This window comes from Dipodomys merriami, unplaced genomic scaffold (genome assembly GCF_024711535.1).
Source record: "Dipodomys merriami isolate MVZ:Mamm:240054 unplaced genomic scaffold, mDipMer1.0.p SCAF_59, whole genome shotgun sequence".
Lineage (NCBI taxonomy): Eukaryota > Metazoa > Chordata > Mammalia > Rodentia > Heteromyidae > Dipodomys > Dipodomys merriami.
This window is the reverse complement of record NW_027206168.1, coordinates 1,955,581-1,968,855: the sequence shown is the minus strand read 5'-3', so window position 1 is coordinate 1,968,855 and position 13,275 is coordinate 1,955,581. Positions and strand designations below refer to the sequence as shown.

At 45.4% G+C, this 13,275-nt stretch overlaps 1 pseudogene; it reads left to right on the top strand.

Moving 5' to 3' along the window:
- The window catches only part of LOC138813131 (large ribosomal subunit protein uL23 pseudogene), a 70,105-nt pseudogene extending 63,479 nt beyond the window's left edge, over window positions 1-6,626 (top strand).
- Window positions 6,627-13,275: the final 6,649 nt, after the last annotated feature.

Below are 13,275 nucleotides of genomic sequence, written 5' to 3'. Positions count from 1 at the left end.
CCTTTCTTTCTTTTTTATTTTTTCTTTCTTTCTTTCTTTCTTTCTTTCTTTCTTTCTTTCTTTCTTTCTTTCTTTCTTTCTTTCTTTCTTTTTCTTTCTTTCTTTCTTTCTTTCTTTCCTTCTTTCTTCTCTCTGTCTCTGTTTCTCTCTCTCATTGTTGTTAGTCATGGGGCTTGAACCCAGGGCCTGGGAACTATCTCTGAGCTCTTTTGCTCAAGTCTAGTGGTCTACCACTTTGAGCCACAGTGTCACTTGCAGTTTTCTGGTGGTTAACTGGAGATAAGAGTGTCACTGACTTACCATGTCTGGGCTGGCTTTGAACCACAATCCTCAGATCTCAGCCTCCTGAGTAAGATTACAGGTGTGAGCCATCAGGCCTTTTATAGTTATGGATTGATATCTATAATCTTAGCCATTTAGGAGGCTGATATTTGAGAATTGTAGTTCAAAGCCAGCTGGGGCAGAAAAGTCTGTGAAACTCACCCCCAGTTAAACCAGCAAAAAAATTAGAAGTTGGAGCTGTGGCTCAAGTGGTAGAGCACCAGCCTTCAGGAAAAAAGCTGAGAGCTAGAGGCCCTGAGCTTAAGTCCCAGTACACACACACACACACACACACACACACACACACACACACACACACACACACACACACACACACACACACACACACACACACACACACACACACACACACACACACACACACACACACACACACACACACACACACACACACACAGGTCCAACGGCACCCTGGGAAAGTAGAAGGCCAGTGAGGAAAGATAAGCCTGCAGCCATTTGACAAGGGAAGGTACTGGAAAATGGAAGGCTTTGTCCACTGTGACTCCTCTGAATCCCGCTCTGGAGCCCCTCTGTACCTGGCTAGCTCCACCTGGGCTGGAGGCCGCAAGGAAGCACGAAGTTTATGCAAGGGGGGAAAGAAGAAAGTTAGGGAGGAGGGGGACCCGGACAGGGCAGTGAGGATGGGAAAGATTTCAGGGCACCATTGGGGAGGGAAAGATAGAGGAGGAGGGGGAGGAGGAGGAAGAAGAGGAAGAGGAGGGAGTGGAGGAGGCCAGGAGATCAAGGGAAGGAAAGGGCCAGAAGGTCTCCCTCACACATACCACATTCCTCCTTGAATTTTTTCTGTTCCCTTGGTTATGGAAGAATAGCAATTAGCAAATTCAGTCAAAAAAAAAAAAAAAGCCAGAAGTGGAGATTGTTTGCGCTTTCAGGGGCCAAGATGCATTAGGGAAAGAATGTGACCAGAACTATATATAACCCTTTTCTTGGCCCACCCACCTGTCCGGGCCCGGATGAGAGATGGGCTGTTGGCTCTGGGCTGGTATGTAGCTCATTTCACTCTAGGAGCCCACCCTCTGGACCCAGGCCTCGCAGCCAGTAGCTCTCAGTGACCATATATGGCAAAATGATATAAATGATCAAAAGAAGCTGAAGTCTGCGGTTACATCAGCCCCTGGCTCGACACCCCTAACAGCCTCCTGGGAAGGGGCTCAGCGATTGGCTGGGGAAGACCGGGGGTGGGGCCACCGCTCAGCCGGCTTCAAACACGCATCCAAGCAGGGCTGACTTCAGTGCTTGTTAGAAGCTGTGGATGTTGGGGGCATTGGAGAGGGGGACTGAAGGGAAGGGGCTAGAGGGGGGGGGTGGGCCAGAACTGTCAGTGAATTGGGCCTTAAACCAGGAAGATTAGAAAAAGAGGGATAACTCTCCAGAAAATATCCAGGTGGAGAGAGAGAGAGAGAGGAGAGAGAGAGAGAGAGAGAGAGAGAGAGAGAGAGAGAGAGAGAGAGAGAGAGAGAGAGAGAGAGAGAGAGTCCTACCTGGGCTCATGAGGCCCCGATATCCCTTCAATTCCCTTGATCCTTAACCCCCTCCCCAAGATTAATTTAGCTGTACACCCCTATACTTTTTCCTCCCTTCTCTCCTCCCTCCCTCTATTCTCAGTAGTCAGACCCCAATGCCTGTCTGCATAGGGTGATCTGCAGTGATTTCCCCACCTGGTGGTGGCGGTGGTGTGGATGCTACAGGAATGCTTAGGACAGACATGATTGTAGTCCTCACCTGCCTTGCAGGGTATCCAGTCAGCTACATGGCATCCAGGAGGCTCCTGGGAGGAGGTGATTCTTGTGCCCCTCACTAATACCCCAGAGGGGACTGATGCACCTCCTTTAGCTTAGCATCTCTGAGCTCCCACAGAGCACGAAGGCAGTGGCTGCGGGAGGTTCCAGAAGGAAACTGAACCCCAGACCTTTGCTGACAATCCCTTTTGCGGTATACACACTAAGCAGATGCATCCCTTGGCACCTTGAGAGCCTGTACTGAAGGGCTTTGTGCTTGTCAGTTTTCCATAGCTATGACAAAATGCCTGAGGTAATCAAGGCTCATGGTTTCAGAGGTTGCCAGCCTGTGGTCACTTGACCCTGTTGCTCTGGGCCCGTGTTGAGGTAGTACACCATGGTGCAAAGACATGGCTAAGGGCGGCTATTCACTTTCCAGCAGTCAGGAAGCCAAAAGAAAGTGAGAGCAAGATAGAGAGGAAGGTGCCAGGGACAAGATCCCCTTCGAGGGAATTTTGAGTGATATCTACAATCCAAGTGCCATTCAAAGGCACGATCCTCCAGTTTCCCACTTTCTTCAGCTAGGCCTGCCCCTCCCATAAGGTTTCTATCATCTCCCACATCCCACTGAGTTAGCAGCCCATCAATGGATTAACCCACTGATGAGGTCAGAGTGCTTAGGCCTTCACTTCCCCAAAGTGCTACACAAGATCAGCCTTTAACACATGAGCTTTCTCCAGACATTTTAACAGGATGAATGTAATTTATGATATAGGCCTTCAGCAGCCTATGTCTAATTGGAAGAGAAGTCTGAGGAAAGGATTTGACATATAAGCTTCAGTTGAGACTTTACTTCTATAGGCCCTGAGCCAGGTTATCTTCTGTCCTGTAGGATCACTTGAAAAATCACCATGAAATGCAACAGGATGTACACAGAGCAAGAGAGGTGCCAGGTTTTCTATGTCCCAGCATCCAAAGTCATGGATGATCACTTCTACTCTATTCCATTCATAGCAACAAACTGGGAGGAGACAGGGTAAGGTGTGAAAGGAGGATGAGGAACCCTAAAGGTTATTTATTTGCAGCATTCAGGGCAGTGAGCTTATTAGGCTGGTACTCTACCACTGAGCCATGCCTCCATCACTTTTTTTCACCGGTTATTTTTAGCATAGGGTCCCACTTCTCCCCAGGACTGTGGAACATCTACTTTAGGCTTTCTATCATTGGAGGGATCACAGGTGCACCCTGCCATAGCCAGCTTCCTACTGGGGAGATAAGTCTTGGAGAGTTTTTTCCTTGGAACTCTGATCCTTTCCATCTTCGCCTCCCACATGGCTTAGAATGATAAGCACGTGCCATTGTGTTCTGATATGGGTTTAGAAGGAGTCTCAAAAACTTCTGCCCAAGCTAGACTTGAGCTGTGATCCTCCTGTTCTCAGACTCACAAGTGAGCTCCTGGATTGTAGGGAGATTCTTGGAGAATGGTTACTGCAGTCACTAAGTTTGAAAGTATCTTGAAGCCATAAATAACTAACAAAGATAGGGATGTCCCAGAAGGAATGCTTCAGCCCAGCATGGAAGACAGACTGCACTCTGGGTCTGTATGTTATAAAGGGATTAATGTTTATACAAGAGATTTAAAAAAAGATCTCAAACCAAAGTACATCAAATATTTGGTCCTTTGTGTCAGTCAGCTATTTTGCTATTTTGTCATGAACTTACAAAGAGAACAGGTTTCTTCTGTCTTACAGCTTTGGAGGGCCCAGGCTTTGATTGGTTGGTCCTGCAGCAAGGCAGGAGCATGAGGCAGAGTGGAACCACACTCATCTCAAAAATAGGCTGGAAGTGAAACGAAGAGGAAAAGGAGTCAGGTGCCAGTGGCTCACACTTGTAATCCTAGCTACTCAGAATGATGAGATTTGAGGGTCACAGTTTGAAGCCGATGTAGGCAGAAAAATCTGTGAGACTCTTATCTCCAATGAATCACCAAAAAGCCAGAAGTGGAGCTGTGGTTCAAGTGGTAGAGCATCAGCCTTGAGTGAAAAAGCTAAGGAACAACACCCAGGCTGAATTCAAGCCTCAGTACTAGCACTAAAAAATACACAGACACATGCATACACACACACACACATACACACGTATGTATGTTTATGGATATATATATGGATATATGGATATATATGGATGCATATGGATATATCCATGTGTATATGCATGTATCCATATGGATATATGTATCCATATATATTTGTATGTGTACATGTGTGTATACATGTATATATGCATATAAACACATGGATATATATACTCACATTATCCATATATAACTATTTTACTTATAACATACATAACACCATTAAGACCGTGTGTGTGTGTGTGTGTGTGTGTGTGTGTGTGTGTGTGTGTGTCCATTCATATCCTAAAGATTGTCCCACCTCATGGCTTTAGTGAAGATGATGAGCAGCAGGAATTCACTATTCTCCGTGATGTTCTATAGGATGGTTTAAATTCCTGCAAAACAACAAAAAAATGAAAACAGCTGAGCACCTGTGGCTTGCACCTGTAATCCTGGCTACTCAGGAAGTTGAGATCTGAGGAGCCTGATTCAAAGCCAAGCCTAGGCAGGAAAGTCCATAAGACTCATCTCCAATTAACTATCAGAAAACCAGAAGTGGCTCAAAGAGGTATAGAGCTAAGCCTTGAGTGCAAAAGCTCAGGGATAGCACCCACAACCGACCCCCACCCCCCAAGAAGAAAACAACAACAAACAACAAATGGGTATATGTCTTATGAAGAGGGTCAGTTTGCTGTCCTCTTTCTTTGCACAAACTGTGCACACCACACGACACTCTTGAAGCATAGAGTGATTCTCTGCATCCAGTGTCCAATGATCTTTCTACCTCCCCCAGACCTCCCTGGTGGTGAACCCCAATAGACCCCTCTCTATTGTGGAAAGTCCACTTCCCTCTGACCATCATATCTGTTGCCTTGATTTCTCCTCTTCAAATCAGTCCAATTTGAGCACAGCTGCCTTGTCAAGGAAGCTTGTGTTTTGGCAGAAAATATATCAAAGTGTGAGGACCATGGGATCTAGATTCAGACTAGATTGGAGTTTATATCCCAGCTCCTTCACTTCTAAGTTGCTGGACCCTAAGCAAGTCACTAGAGCTTTGGGAGTTTGGTCATCTGTAACACAGAAGTAGCAAAATAGCCTAAGCAAGCAGGCTGTCATATGAAAGGTTAAACACAAAGCCTCTAGTAGTGGCTCTAAGTTCCGGATGCTTTGGCTTGCTAAAAGTGCTGAAAAATCCTATAGGCAAGAAGCCAAAATTTGCCCAACTTAATTGGCAGTAGGTTTGTGCAGCAAAGCCCCACAAGGGATCCTGGTAAAGTGATTTGGGAAACACAGCTGTAAGAATTTCACTTTTATCTTTAGATCACTTGCGTACCTTCAAAACCACCACAATGAAACCCAGATGGCTTTGAGGGTCTGTAAAATCCTTTTGGGTTGGGACCTGTGTCTCTGGAGTTCACTGAGGCATGCCGAAACTCTAATGTGTTCAGGAACAGGGATGTCATTGGTGACAAGTTCTGCCCAAATGCTAAAAGTTCCTTTTCCCAGTCGTGCATGGTAGTAGGGATATGGAATAATGGTGCATCTAAGGGTGAGAAACTAATTTCAGACACCAAATAAAATGCATCTCTGCCTTTCACATGAGAGAATGAGCTCAGCTAGAAATGCTAGATTCCTTCTAGAGCATATGGAAGTGAGCAGATACCCAAACTCAGAACTGGCTGCTGATCTTTGGACTCTTGGCTTAGAACTAGGCATAGACTGGGTACCAGGGTACCATTGGCTTTTGCCAGTTTGATCTAAAGATCACAGTTGAAAGCCAGCCCTGGCAGAAATGTCCATGAGGCTCTTAGCTCCAATTAACCAGCAAAAAGCCAGAAGTGGAGCTATAGCACAAATGATAGTGTGCCAGTTTTGAGGGAAAAATCCAAGTGAGGGTGCAAGTCCCTGAGTTCAAGTATTTGGTACAAAATAAAAATATTGCTTTTTCACCAAGATGGCGCCAAAAGCGAAGAAGGGAATTCCTGCTGAAGAAGGGAGTTCCTGCTCCTCCTAAAGCTGAAGCCAAGGAAAAGGCTTTGAAGGCCAAGAAAGCAGTGCTGAAAGGTGTCCACAGCCACAAAAAGAAGATCCACACTTCACCCACCTTCTGGCGGCCCAAGGCGCTGCGGCTCCAAAGACAGCCCAAATACCCTCGGAAGAGTGCTCCGAGGAGAAACAAGCTTGACCACTATGCGATCATCAAGTTCCCCCTGATCACTGAGTCAGCCATGAAGAAAACAGAAGACAACAACACACTGGTGTTCATTGTGGATGTTAAGGCCAACAAGCATCAGATCAAACAGGCTGTGAAGAAGCTCTATGACATTGAGGTGGCTAAGGTCAATACCCTGATCAGACCTGATGGAGAGAAGGCATATGTTCGACTGGCTCTTGCTTTAGATGTTGCCAATAAAATTGGAATCATATAAACTGAATCCAGCTGGCAAATTATAAATACACATTTTTCCCACCCCCCAAAATAATATTCGTGTGTGTGTATGGTGGGGGGAGGGGGTCATGAGGCTTGAACTCTAGGCCTGGACTCTGTCCCTCAGCTCTTCAGCTCACAGCCAGTACTCTACCACTTGAGCCACAGCGCCACTTCTGGTTTTCTGGTGGTTAATTGGAGATCAGAGTCTCACGGACTTTCCTACCCAGGCTAGCTTAGCACTACGATCCTCAGATCTCAGCCTCCTGAGTAGCTAGGATTACAGGTGCAAGGCACTGGTGCCTGAATAAAAATTTGTTTTTAATTACTAGACTTAGGGAGGACAAACTGGTGGCATCTGGGGAGTCCCTTATCTCTTGGGTCCTTCCCTGAGTTGGGCTTTTGGAGGGACAGGATTGTGGTTGAGAGTCAAGGATTAATAGGCTTGAGTCCAGATGGTGAACAGCTGGGCTCAGGCACAAACCAGGGGTTGTCCCTCTCTTCTCTCTGGTGATGATTCCAAGGATGAAAAGGCAGGAAAGGAACTTGTAACACACGGAAGGGAGAACAGAAAGAATTTGGAAGGGGACCAAGGGGCCCAGCTTGAGGAGAAGGGAAATGTTTTCTGCTTAGAGAGAACATTATTTATCAGAAATGAGTAGGGCCATGGTCCTACAGGGGAGACTGTGGGCTCTGGCTCAGATTTCTAGGCGGTTACAGATCAAACCCGTTCCGGTTTCTAAGACAACCAGGGAACCAAATAGGTCCAACACAAATGGTGATAAGAGGTGACTGTGGCAGGCAGGGCCAACTCCGACAAATTGAGCTCAAAGATCAGAAGTTCTGAGGCCAATTCTAAATTTAGACTCCAATTTTTGAGAACGCTCTGCTAACATGAAGTGTGGCAGAAGAATAGAAAATACAAATTGCCAACAGGGAGAATCATGGAGAGAGGGTGCTGGGAGTCACTTTGCAGCCAGAGACTAAAACTGAGATCAACCAGGCTGGCTCTTCTTCTTCTTTTCTTTTTACCTTTGTGTCTTTTCAAACTAAGCACTTTGAAAGAGCTCATCATCACAGCTCTTCTCTCTCCCTTGCTACCTTTTCAAAATCACCTTTAACCCAGAAATACTCAAAGCAACTCAGAGTATCGGTGGAAGAAAATAGCAAGCCCTCATTTCCCTTTTACCTCCAGCCCCAATCTAACCTATATGGCTCAGGTCTGTGTCTTTCTTGGCTGGAAGAATATAGGTGACCCACCCTAATGGGGCACTTTCTGAGTTGAAGTCCTGTGATGGACTTAATGTACAATTTGGAATTAACACTGACACTGTTTGGGAGCTATTGCTCATTGCACGGCACATGAGGGGACTAGAGACAAAGAGCCAGATCCTGGGGCTGGGAAGATGGCTCAGTAGTAGAGCGCTTGCCTTGCATGCCTGAGGCCCTGGGTTCGATTCCTCAGCACCACATAAGCAAAAAGAAAAAAGCCGGAGGTGGCGCTGTGGCTCAAGTGGTAGACTAGCCTTGAGCTGAAGAGCTGAGGGACAGCGCCCAGGCCCAGAGTTCAGGCCCCATGACCAGACCCCACCCCCCAAAAAAAGAGCCAGATTCCAACCTGGGTCCTACCTCAGCACCTTGAGTTCTTACCATCTATCTGTTTCTTCTACCTGCTCTGAAGAGATCCCAAAGGGCTAAACTTTCAGAGTCATAATGTCCAGAAAGATCCCCATTTAGCTAGATCTAAATCTGTGTTTAGATCAACCCCCCTTCCCTGTCCCCAGCTTGACCCACTTAGGCAATCTATGTCAAGCCTTGGTTACTCTGCAGAGCTCTTCCAGTTGTTTTCATCTATCTATATACTTGGCTGGGGCTGAGAATGTGGCTTGGTGGTAGAGTGTTTGCCTAGCATGCATGAAGCCCTGGGTTTGATTCCGCAGTACACATAAACAGAAAAAGCAGGAAGTGGCTCTATGGCTCAAGTGGTAAAGTGCTAGCCTTGAGCAAAAGAAGATCAGGAACTGTGCCCAGGCCCTAGTTCAAGGCCCAGGACTGGCACAAAAACCAAAACAAAAAAAACTTGGCTAGATGTTTTCCCCATGGCTCTCCACTACCTGTGAACCCAAGTTCAAATAGCTTAGCTTGTGACCAGGTCACCATTTAGCTTCAGTTTACCACCTCCCCCTCTCCCCCTCCCATTTTTGGTAGTACTGCAGTTTGAACTCAGGGCCTCATGCTTGCTAGAAAGGTACTCTCCCACTTGAGTCACATCTCCAACTATTTTACTTTAGTTGGTTTTGCAGATAGGGTCTCTTGCTTTTGCCCTGGCTTATTTGTTGAGATGATGTCTTGGTAACTTTTTGCCCAGACAGGCCTCCAAAATAATCCTAATCTTTGCCTGGCAAATAATGAGGATTACAGGCATGAGCCACAATGCTCATCCCTTAACTTAAAATTTTTGCCTCATTTCTCTCCACCTACTATTCTCTGTAAGCTGTGTGTGTGTGTGTGTGTGTGTGTGTGTGTGTGTGTGTGTGTGTGTGTGCGCGTGCATGTGTGTGTGTGTGTGTGTGTGTGTGTGTGTGTGTGCGTGCTGGTATTGGGGATTAAACTCAGGGCCTGAGCTCTGTTCTTTAGCTTTATCACTTAAGGACCACACTTTCACTTCTAGTTTTTTGGTGGTTAGTTGGAGATAAGAGCCTCATGGACTTTCCTGTCAGAGCTGGCTTTGAACCACAATCATCAGATCTCAGCTTCCTGAGTGGTTAGGATTACAGGTGTGAGCCACTGGCATTGGGCCAGTGAACTATTTGCAAACAATGACCTGTTTATAAGACAAAAATAATCAATATTTGTTGAATCAATGAATGAGAAATGGGAATTTATCACTTCTACCAGCCTCCATGGCTCCTCAAAAGAGAAGCTGCAGATGGGCACTGGTGGCTCACTCCTGTAGTACTAGCTGCTTAGAAGCCTGAGATCTGAGAACTGTGGTTCAAAGTCACTCAGAGCAGATCTAACTGCTCACTTGTGTGTGTGTTTCCCTTTCATCTTTGTGCTTCAGGGCAGGAGAGACTCCAACACAGCATTCCTGAAGGAAGTCTCCCCATTTCCTGTGCTAAGAGCTTGTTGACCTCAAAGGCCATGAAAATACCGGGGATGATATCATATAAACCTGGGAAGGAACTGGTGACCCTGCAAATCCGTTCCCATGTTTGACAGAGGCCTGAGGTTTGACCACTAGGTGAAAAATAGCTGATTCCTAAGCTATGATTCAATCCGGTTTTGTTTTCATCCCTGTAAAACGTGGAGTCTTAAGAGGCAATAGAGTGTGGGCAGGATGCATCTAACTCAAAAGCTGTTTGTGTTAGAAGGGCCTTCACCAATGAGGGTGAGTATGACCAGAATAGTTTGTTTGCAGGTATGAAAACAGAACAAGGAAACCAGTGGAAATTGTTTTGAGGAGGAGGAAAGTGGAAAGGGAAGAGGAGGTGGATGAGTACATTGTATGCATGTATGGAAATACCACAATGAAAACCACTTTGTACAACTAATGTACGCTAATAAAACATGTAAAGACTGCCTTCACCAATCTTTAACAAACTGTTATTATAAAGGTGATATACAGAGGGGTTACAGTTATATATGGCAGGTAATGAGTACGTTTCATTTTGGACAATATCACCCCTTCCCTTGCTTCTTTCATTTCTATGCCTCCCCCTTACCATTCCAAAGACAGATAAATGAACAAACAAGACAAAAATGAAAGAGGACAAAACAGCAACAAAGAATAAAAACCTCTTGTTTCCATATCCTGGAGTTCATGTCAATAAATATTATTTAATATGATCAGAGACACATAGGCATTGTGCCTTTGTGTTCCTCTCCTAAGAATATCCTCCTTTGGTCTCACTGAGTTTGAATGCCTTAAGTTTTATAATTTATTATGTTCCAGTGTATATTAGATCGAGCTTCTGCATGTAAGAGAAAACATGCACTATGTGTGTCACTGAGCTTAGCTTACCTCACTTAATATGATTTGTTCTAGGTCCATCCATTTCCCTGAAAATGACATAATATTATTCTTTCTAATGGTTGTGTACAATTCCACTGTGTATAGGTACCACATTTTTTTGATCCATTGTAGGGCATCAGGTTGTTTCCATAAGTCTTTACCAATATTAAAACCAAGAACATGCAAAAATCAAATTGACTAGTGCCTGGCTAATCAAGATATAGTATGTGCTCATGGGAAAATGATGAGCCTCCCCTCCTCCCATACAACTCATGCTAACGATTAAAAATATAACTAAATTTGTGTGCATGAGTGGCTCATGCTTGTAATCCTAGCTACTCCAAGATCTGAGGATCATGGTTTAAAGTCAGCTGGGCTGGAAAGTCCATGAGACTCTTGTTTCCAACAAACCAGACAAAAAGCCAGAAGTGACTCAAATGGTAGAGCCCCAACCTTGTGGGGAAAAAAGCTAAGGTCCTGAGTTCTAGCCCCAGTGTCAGCACAAAACAAACAAATAAATAGAAGACGCCAGCCAAACCTCTGACTCATCGCTCTTGTGCAATGAGGTTTACAGAAACACCTGACTCGTGGGAGGCTGAGAAGATGAAATGACACCCTAGATTTAAAGTGTTTGGCATGGTGCCTGCCACATGGCCAGCATGTATTCAACATGCTGGAAATTCTTCTTTTATTTTTTTGTGGAAGTGCTAAGGTTTGATGTGCTCAGGGCTTCCTGTTGGATAGGCGGGTACTTTATGACTTGAGCCACATCTCCAGCCCTTTTTATTTCACCATTAAAAAAAAATAGGATCTTGGCAGGGCACTGGTGGCTTACCCTTAGAATCCTAGCTACTCAGGAGGCTGAGATCTGAGCATCGCTGTTCAGAGCCAGCCCAGGCAGAAAAGTCCCATGAGACTCTTAGCTCCAATTAACCACCAGAAAACTGCAACTGGTGTTGTGGCTCAAAGTGGTAGAGCACTAGCCTTGAGCAGAAGGAGCTCAGGGACAGGACAGTGTGCAGGCCCTGAGTTCCATGACCACCAATCCAATCCAAAAATGCTGTCAGCCTGGACAGCATTTTTTTTTTTTTTGGGTCCGGTCGTGGGGCCTGAACTCTGGGTCTGGGCGCTGTCCCTCAGTTCTTCAGCTCAAGGCTAGCACTCTACCACTTGAGCCACAGCGCCACTTCCGGCTTTTTTTCTGCTTATGTGGTGCTGAGGAATCGAACCCAGGGCCTCAAGCATGCAAGGTAAGCGCTCTACCACTGAGCCACCTTCCCAGCCCTGAACAGCAATTTTTTAATGCTTCTCTATAGCTGGGATAACAAGGTGTGAACCACTGTACCTAGCTTTTTGTTGGCTAAGATGGAATTTTACTAACTTTCTGCCTGGCCTGGCCCAGAACTGCAATCCTCCTGAGATGATAGGCATGAGCCCCAAGCACAGCCCTGATCCAATGCCCTTAAAAGAATAGAGAAACTAGGGGTATGTGTGCAGACGAAAGGCCATGAGAGGATACAGCACAAAGGTAGCCATCTTTAGGCTAAAGAAATGGGCCTCAGGAGAGAACAGGCCTACCAAATGATCTTGGACTTTCAGACTTCAGATCTGCAAGAAAATACATTTCTTGTCGCTTAAGCCACCCAGACTGCAGCCTTTTGTTAGGCAGCCCTGGCAGTAATACACTGATGGAAGAATACCTCAAGGTGAGGTGTTTAAATCAGTAACTTCATTATTCTGTGTGATTTCTGAGCATCTGGAATCCAAGAGCAGCTCCCCTGGTAGGGTTCTGACTCCAGGTCTATAACAAGGTACAGCCAAAAATTCTTAGGTTGTGAAGTCGTCTGGTGGCTTCAAAGATCGAAGCCTCTGTGACCCAAGCTCACACACTAAGGGGAATTATCCCTTGGGACACTTGAAATGACAGGGAGCTGGCTTTCCCCAGATGGGGATGAATCTTGAGGGACAGCATGGAGGAAGCCACAATGCCTTTTAGGACCTGATTTTTGGCATCAGCTCTTTACTGTGCTGTATTCTGTTTGTCAGCAGTGAGAGAGACACTCAGCCCACCCCACACTCTTGAGGGAGAAGACTCATCCTTTCTCTTGAGGAGTAGATAGCTGGAAACTCTCAATGTTCTATAAGATTTATTATGATCATTATTATAATCATGATGTTTACTTGCTACGTGTCAGTGGCTTGTGTTTGTAATCCTCCCTGCTCAGAAGGCTGAGATATGAGAGACTTAACCATGAAAAAACCAGAAGTGGAGGTGTGGCTCAACTGGTAGAGCATTAGCCTTGAGTGAAAAAAGCTAAGCAATAGCCAGCGTGTAAAGTTCTACATTCAAGCCCCAGTACTGGCAAAACCACAACAAAGAAATTCTCTATAGAGACAAAAGTTAAATTATGAAGATAATGTCACCGATTCCTCTTTATAGAAATTCAAATGAGTTTTGTACAGGGAAACAGCCGCTGATTTCTGCCCTGTGGGAGCGATAATTTCTGCATCTATTAGCAAATTAGCTTTAGCATTTCCAGTCATTGATTTGAGTGGCTGTTCCTTGTATTCTCCTTCACATTGACTCTTGCAATAATGTCATACATGTCCATTTTATATTTGTATGCAATCATAA